At 37.7% G+C, this 9,245-nt stretch overlaps 1 long non-coding RNA gene across 1 annotated transcript; it reads left to right on the top strand.

Moving 5' to 3' along the window:
• The first annotated feature begins 2,110 nt into the window (after positions 1 to 2,110).
• LOC133391458 (uncharacterized) lies at positions 2,111 to 8,462 on the top strand. Its single transcript, XR_009764949.1, has 4 exons — positions 2,111 to 3,224; positions 3,294 to 3,364; positions 3,433 to 3,564; positions 3,621 to 8,462. It is a non-coding gene; the product is annotated as an uncharacterized LOC133391458 (long non-coding RNA).
• Positions 8,463 to 9,245: the final 783 nt, after the last annotated feature.

Below are 9,245 nucleotides of genomic sequence, written 5' to 3'. Positions count from 1 at the left end.
AAAATGTTGACACATTTCACAAAATAATGGATTTTTCGGTCACTAAGTAACGGAATGGCCCCATTCAACTTTGAAACCCTTTGTAAAAGGCTAAAGAACATTTCACACTAACTTAAATAACTTAATCACTTGTAATTTGCCGTATGAACCGCATTTTAGTGCAAAACCACCACTATTGGTACTACCACCACTATAGGTACATTTACCCTACCACCAATTAAAATCGCGTGCAAATCAAGAGGTGAAGTGCACCGTAAAATCATCGCAGCAGGTGTAGTAAGGTACGACACCAAAAAAGCGAATGAAGGCATCATCGTGTACACCAACACAGCTGAGGATTTTCGAGCCGTGGTCAAACACTTTTCAAACACCAACGTGAACTTTCACACTTATCAGCTGATCGAAGATCGTACCACTAAAGTAGTGTTGAGCGGGCTTTACGATATGTTGTGCGAAAGCAACTTATTTTTACCGGTAGTCTATAGTAAATTAAATGACACGTTTTATAAAATTTGGTTGTGACAATAAGCTATAAAGAACGTGTCTTTTTTATTCCGATAACGATAGAAAAAGAGCGATGGCGTACCTCACACCTGTACTTATACCCTTCGCACTATAACCGTCTTCGCTTCGGCTTCGTGTCGCAATCGCGCGAGTCGACTTGCGAGTCGATGTTGGCCCATGCAGCAGAAAGCGTTAGGGCATTATTACACTATAATAATATGCCTACAGAAGATCTCATCAAAATACTTGATGAAGAGGATTCAAACCAGTTGCGGTGAAGAAGCTGGAAATCCGCAACAAAAAATACGATGAACATGCAACTTACCTTCTACACTTCGCTAAGGGAAGCGTTGTCCTAAAAGGCTAACAAAATCAATAAAAGATACCCCAAAACTACCAGTAGCCAGGGATTTCATATTTGAGCGTAATGCGTTTCCCACTCTTCCGCCAAACCCTTCCTATCATACAACAATTCCAACCCAGAAAGAGAATAATAGACCAAATCAAAACGAGGATGATCTTTTCAACAGCGCAGAACTTACAGTTATTGTAGGAGAAGTTTTTTTTTGTAAACTACGCTGGTGCAAATCCAAAGAACAACAAATTACCGCAATTTTTGAGGTAGTAAGCAAGTTTTGTTTAGCGAACTGGGTCAATGTCAATGAATACACAAGACGAATTAATAATTACATACTGGAATGCAAACGGTGTTTCCAATAAAAAAATAGAATTAGAGCATTTCTTAAAGGAACAAAATACAGACATAATGATTATAGTAGAAACCTTTCTAAAGCCAGAACTAAGATTTAACATTAATAATTACAATAGTTTTAGACTAGATCGACTGTCAGGTACCAAAGGGGGGATTTTAATTCTAATCAAGCACAACATCGCTTATAGCCCAATGAGATCATTTGCACTGGAAATAATAGAAGCCATAGGTATTGATGATGATGATGACAACTTCCAAAGGCGCATTATCGATCGTAGCTGCATATCACCCTGGATCGAATTCAATTATTAGTAAATTTAAAAATGATATTAGAAAACTTACCAAATTAAGGAATAATTTCATAATATGTGGTGACCTCAACGCTCGCCATTCAATGTGGAATTGCGCGTCTATAAATTCTTCGGGTAAATGCTTATTTGAAGAATTACAAAAAGTACAGTTTACTATCTGCTTTCCAGACACTCCAACACACTACCCTGCCGATTCAAAACGAAACCCTTCAACAATAGACATCACTCTCACCAATTACAACAGCTCTCTTTCAACACTAAAGACTTCTACAAACTTTTCATCAGATCATTTACCAGTTTCTTTTAGTGTAGTAAAAGAAAAAGCCAATGTCAAACCTGATAGAGTCGTGTATGATTATAGCAAAGCCAATTGGAACGAATTCAAGCAATGCATTAATAATAGGATAAACCCAACTGAATTAATAATATATATATATATATATGTATATATATATATATATATATATATATATATATATATATATATATATATATATATATATATATATATATATATATATATATATATATATATATATATATATATAATATGAACAGGAAGAAAACACAACAGAAAGAAAACACAATGACAAACTTTGGACTTTTATCAGGATAATTAAAAATAAGCAAAACTCTATCCCTATTTTGAAAAAAAAAAGATAATCAAAACCTTATCACGGCTACCGAAAAATGTGATGTGTTAAAAAAAGTATTTGAATCAGCCCACACTTTAACAACAAATTATAAAAGTACTGTTGATCGTCAAGTAAAGGAAAAAATAGGAGTTTCCGCAATGATATCGATCAGATAACACAAAATAATTTTGAATTAATTAAACCAAAAGACATTGCTATAATCTTACGACGACTAAAAACAAAAAAATCTACAGGACACGACCAGGTAAATAATAATGCAATCAAAAGGTTACCCAGGAAAGCCATAATATATCTTAACTTTATATTTAATGGTTGTCTGAAACTTGGTTATTTTCCAAAAACTTGGAATATAGCTAAAGTTATTGCTATTCCAAAACCGGGTAAAGATCATACCCAGACTGCATATGACAGCCAAAAGACGTCTTTCGGTAAAACTTTTCGTCTTCCCGTCGGACTGCCGATAGTCCGACTTTTTAACGCTATGGTTTGACCGATTTTGACAGGCCATATCTGATGTCAGATGTCATTCGGCAGATGTCATTCAAGTGGTGTATATTTTTTATTGACGGTGTAATGCAATGTCCAAAAATTACTGAGTGGCCTACCACAGTGCAAAAAAAATTGGCGGACTCTTTTTTCTCCCCCTCTTTCCACCGATCTTTTTTCCCTCACCCTCTTACTTCTTTCTCCTAGGTTGTCCCGGTTGTTCCTCTCGAGCTCATTTTGTTTACTTCGCTTTTCGCCTTCGCACAGTTCGGCTATTCTTTGGTTCGGTTCGGTTGTGTTTTCTTCTTCTACTACTCCTCTTCATCTCATCTCCGCTGCACACACGCTCCTTTTGTTTGTAAGGCCGGTGTTGGTTTATTTAGAACTTTTTCTGTGTTAGTGCTTGTGTGCTGAGGCAATTCCAATTATTTAGAACTCCTGCATGGAACAAGCGTGAGGGAACCTGTTCCTGCGTGTACAGCCGGAGCCACGGTGTCACGATTATCTGTTTCAGCTCACAACGTTTTATAAACGTGATACTTCCAACATGGACAGGTGTGTTTTACCGTGCAATGAAAGATGTGACTTTTTTCACACCTTCATCTTTTTTTTGTTTATCCTTAGCGCCAAACGACCCAAGCTACTTGTGTCGATTAAAAATGGAGCATACAAATTGCTCCCGTTAAACAATAATAGTAAGTTTTTATTAAATATGTTTTGTTAAAAATCATAATCATTAACATGAAATTGCATACATTTTCAGATTCAATAAACAACATCACACCTACCACAATGCTTCATCCGCAATTATTGAATGAGCTTTCATCGTTATCGTCAGTGTCTATCCATACTGGAAGTCAAAACATGGCTCGCGAGAATGCTTCATCGTCAAAACGTGAGAAAGTGTTTTAGAGTGTTATAACAAGAACTATAGTTAACAAATATTTCTAGAAACTGTATCAAGCGATAAACGCAAGCCGGTTTCTCGTACGAATAATGCAATGGTAGACAATGTACCGTCCACATCGATGGTAGTTCGTTCTTCTTTGGATCACTTCTCGTTTATGGAAACAACTGCATCAACTTCGGGTGCTAGTCAACGAAAACCTAAACGTATATTATTATATTATTTGCTGTAAAATACTATATGAACGTTTATTTTCAGCCCTTTCATCTACTGCTTCTATGGCAACGCAAACGGATTTTTCTAGTGGACAGAACGTGGGATTAGATGCCATACTAGATAAATTGGACACCATGCAGAGGGAGAAACAAAGACAGGCAGACATGTATCATAAGAAAATGCTGGATATGGAAGCAGCAGAAATTAGTAAGAGCACAGTTAGATATTTTATCCGACAAATTGATTCCACGGCCAGGATTTGTTGCGGAATCGTCGTTTGAATGGGAAACGGTGGGGACCAGGGAAGAACTAGATCGAACCCTACGGACAAAGAGTGGCTAATTTTTATCATGGTGTGCGTAAAAACCTAGAGTTAAGCCGATGGAAGATTTCCTAGGCTTAAAAAAGGGGGCGGGAACGGGTAGCACGGTTCTCTCCCGCTCCCATACATAATACACGGTGCGCTCTCTCAATGCTCGTGCCCATGCGCGAGCATCCTTTCGTGTGCTTGTGTTTGTTTCTTTCGTGTTGCGCTGTGTGCGTTTCTTTCGTATTTTTTTGTTATGTAAAGCTAAACAAAAACACAAACACGCGTAGATCTTTTTTTCATCACTTTATTGAAACATTTACATTTTAACTTTACACGATTTCACACATTTACGTAAGTTGATACACAATATTTGACTAAAATAAAATTGATCGCTCCATCGATGCAAACGTTGAAATGGCCGAATATCTGTGTAGATCCTTTTGTACACGTTGATTACTGTAAAAAGGTACGAAATGAAGCTGCGCGATGTACATAACATGCATTACGAATCATTCGCGCAGCTTCATTTGAATTCGCACAACACTTGAACACTTGAACACTTTACAAAATCATAACATCAATCGTCCAGGACTTAGGCTGACGCACGTGCGGCCGCTCGCTGCCGATCCTTGAGCTGTACTGACGATTTCGTGTGGTAGCAAGAACGAGAGCACACAGAGGAACTTTCGGTGCAGCAGTGCAAGCGAGACACCGACATCAGCACAGCGCTGCGAGCAGATCAAACTGAGCGCACTGGCGGAAAGTAAACGCACACATGTCCACATGTGTAACTGTGTTAGTGCCAAAACTGTGTCGAAACCAAAACGCGCTCTCGCCTCCGTGTATTTCACACCGATTCTCCGCTTAACTCTAGGTTTTTACACACACCATGATAAAATATCCCGCTCGTTGTTTGTAGGGAATGGAGGAAAGATTGGGGGAAACAGAGTTAAAAAAAAAAATGGAATTTTTAGATACAAAGCTGCCGACCGACAGTTCAGAAGCTAGACTCCATGATAGCATGGACATTATATTCAAAAAGGATTTTGTAACACACTGGACAGGATTAGGACCAGATTAAGTTTGTTTTTCAAATTATGAAAGCGTTGTTCAGATTTTTAAATTTATAGGAACATGTCATGGAGTTTCACCCACGGACCAAAGAATCAAAACATTTTTCCAAAGTTGATTTGTGTAGGTGTTAATTTTTTTCTTACACCAACATACTAAACATCCAGGCCATCAGCATTCTTTTTGTTATACCTAAATCTATCAAATGCAGAGAATCTGCCACAATCATTTGTATGATGATGTCAAACTCATATAAATCCAAAAGAGGTGAATCTAGTTTTTGATGATCACCGTAAGCTCGGTTTTTGAAACCTTCATGTGTTCTATCTGGGCCAGCGGTGTCCGAGTATGCGTTTCTTCCATTGATGTATTTTCTTTTCGAAGTGCACTTTAAGCAGCCATCTAACGAGTTGAAATAAGCAACACCTTTTGAAAAAGAAAAATTGTTGTTCAAAATTTGTTACCCTAATGCTTTTGAATATTATTTTATTTGAATAGTTACCTTTTATAAAAGCTCTTGAAGGAGAATTGGCGATAATAGCACGTAATTTGATGTTAAACTTCTTGTTTTTTACAAACACACCATTTTTTGTGAGAAAATTAACCTCATCTACAAAAGGTCGGAGAAATTGTTCTATGCTGGCTGGTTTTGTTGCTCCACAATATATTGAAATTGGCATGACTGGTATTTCCGGCATTCCATGAATGTTAAAAATAGGTTAAAAATAGGTAAAAATTGTAGATTGTTGCTTTTGGCAATTGGCAATCCGTCTATTGACACGTTCAGTAAAATTGTTTTATCAGCTTCAAAGTTTACATCGCTACAAATTAGAAAACATAACGATATGTAATACTTATACATGAGAATGAATTTGTTTACATCCAGAAATATTACCTTAACTCGTTGGTGAAGCAATTTTGAATCCCACGATACCAATACTGTCCACCTTGCACGGTAATAATTTCCGAAGAGCGATTGCGGTTGATTTTTAGCAAAGTTCTAGCATCTTTTAGCAATTTGCAAGAACTTACTTTACCGATTATACCCATGATTTGTTCGATGGAATCATATGTTTGATTTGTAGACATCGCCCACGTTTGAAAAGCTTCTTTTACGGAGAATGGTTCGTTTGATGTTTCTTGTTCCTCGTCAGAGCTTTCGAGATAATCGATTACAGCCTCTTCTTCCTCAGCGTATTCAGTAGTTTCATGATCATCTTCAACATAATCATGTTCCACAAGAAAACTGTCGTCTGAGGATGTAGCACCAACATCTGGCGTATGTGCATTATCTGTAAAGCAAAATAAACCATGTTTAATAAAAAGTACAAGCAAACTTCATGATTTTCATCATACCATTTTCTCTTTCACTGATATTATTTTCTTCTAGCTGGTCTTGCTCCACTATACGGTTACGGGTACGAAACAAATATGAGTTGAGCCGAATACGCTTCGAGAATGATTGGTCCATCCTAATTTTGATAAAATCAAGGCTAGAAACCACTAGATTATCGCAATAACGCACGCAATTTAACTCGTTAGATGTTCTGTATGTTTAGATTTTGTTCATTTGCGCGCGATTGTGGTGTGACAGCAGCGACATAAACACAGACACTATGGACAAGAGAACAACATCAACAATATCAATATTGGCCTTGTGTGGTATAAAACTAAAAAATCTTTTATTTTAGTCTGAATTGTTATAATAATTGTTTGTAAAATAACTTTAAATAATGTTACCGTGTTATATTGAAGGCTGGTCTCGTAGTACAGTCGTCAACTCGTACGATTTAACAACATGCCCATCATGGGTTCAAGCCCCAAATAGACCGTGCCGCCATACGTAGGATTGACTATCCTGCTATGGGGGGAAATCAAATAGTCACTGAAAGCCAAACCCACAAGAGGTAAAGGCAGGCCTAGACCGAGAACGGTTGTTGAGCCAAAGAAGACGAAGAGAAGTTATATTGAAGAAATGGCTTGATTTATCTCACTATATATAAAATCGAAAATCGCCACAATGACGTGAGAGTAAACATTCAGCGAGAGAGAGAGAGAGAGAAAGCGGTGAGAGCAGAGCTCTCTTAGCAACGCGCGTTGCTGCGAAAGGACTTGCTCCATGCCACACTGCCAGCCCGCGGGTAATGAGGGGAATGGTTACTTAGATTTTTTGTTTACACAAACCGATTTGAAAACACATGGTATTGGATATAATGATTTTTTTTAAATTAAAGTTGCAAATTAGCCACCTGATGATAACGTGTCCCATCTCATACCCCTTCTCATTATAAATCAAGATATTCAAGGCAATATTTAAAAAAAAATTTTGAAAACTGTGTAACATAGCTTATTTGTGACATGGCTGATATTCCAATTCATTCAATCATTAATAAAGCCAACCATACTCATTATTGGTGCTTAAGCACCTCGCATACTACATACACCGTCGTCATCGGCAGATAAGTGTGCTACAGAATATCCTGTAAAACGGGTTGCTATACCCAGGACGTCGAGCATGTTCACTCCCTCAAATCTTTTTCTATTTGGCGTAACGTCCTGTGCGGACATGCCGCCCTGTATAGGTTTTCGAGACTTAATTCATTAACACGTAGCCGGATAATCAATCCTTGCTACGGGGGGACGGTCCATGGGCTTGAACCCATGACGGGCATGTTATTGAGTCGTTCGAGTCGACGACCACGTACCACGGGACCGCCCCAAATCTACTACTCCCTCAAATCTACTACTCCGCAATATTGGAGTCGGGACAAGGAAAACGCATGACAATAAGCGGCAGATGTAGCCGAGAGACCCTAAGCGGCCATATACTAAAAAGCCTTGCTGAAATTCCGAGCAAGAAAGCGGCGGATGTTGGTGGCTTGAAAGTTAAAATTGAATTTGTAACGATTTGCTCGCGGGTGGGAAGAACTACTTATTTCAGGATGTCCTTCCGGAACAAGGCACTAAAGGGAGAGATGGTTCATTGCCCAACATGGCTGCAACATACTGCGCGTTAGGTGAGACAACCGTGCGCACTGCATTTAGCCGGATTAGCATCAACTGCAGAATGATTGACAATGAAACTATGCTCAATGTAACGTGCCCAAGAAGGCTGCAAAGATTCTGACTGTATCTATCAAGAGTGATGGCGATATCTACCATGTGATGCTATAACCGTACTATGATGTTGATTAAGAACAACCACGTTATAATCAAGGACACGTCAAATTAGAAGCAAAATCTGAAAAATGTGGGTCGTCAAGAGTAAATAAAGTAGTTTGCAAGTAAACGTGAATTTAGTTAATTGATGTGGGAAGGTTATAACAGTGTTGAACCATTCTTTTCTATAACAGTATATAATGGAATATTAGAACTACACATTTGGAATGGTTATTTGAGGGGATATGTTCACTGTTGAAATTTGATATTTGGCGCAACAATAACAATTGTCTCATACACAAATACCAATTCCATTCAATACTTCAAAACCAGTTTCAGGATAATAAAATAAAATTTTGACGGCGTTTTTGGAAATGACCTTTTTGAAATTTAAGTCCGGGAAAATTTACATTGAAAATGTTCTAAGCATCGATTACTTATTACCTAACGTATGAAACATAAGTCTAAAAAAAGAGTATAAATGGAATTCGAACCACGTGCAATATCATATTTTTATAGTTCAATCTTACATCTATGGGCACAAAAAACACAAAATGGATTGAAGCAGAAGTGAGCATTTCAAAAATTGTATGTTTTTAAGTACGCAATTGGGATTGGATCTAAACATGTTGTATATGTATTAGCGGCATCCTAATTGTTTTAATCCACTGCACATCAATACGTTATTCAATGATCGCGTTGTTGAGCTACTTAGCTATGCTTTCCATAGCTACTGTACTACTTAGCTATGCTTTCCATAAAATCACGCCGATAACTAAAAAATAATAATCAAAAAATTATACATTTGTGTCAACAGAGGCATGGAACGTATCAGTTCGAAAATACAAAATTGCGTGACTTGGCTCAAAAGTAGCCTCAACGATATTTAACGTTCCTGCAAAGTACAGTAACT

This window comes from Anopheles gambiae, chromosome 2 (assembly GCF_943734735.2).
Source record: "Anopheles gambiae chromosome 2, idAnoGambNW_F1_1, whole genome shotgun sequence".
Taxonomy (NCBI): Eukaryota; Metazoa; Arthropoda; class Insecta; order Diptera; family Culicidae; genus Anopheles; species Anopheles gambiae.
Note: the sequence above shows the minus strand (reverse complement) of the source record. Positions and strands in the feature narration are given on the sequence as shown.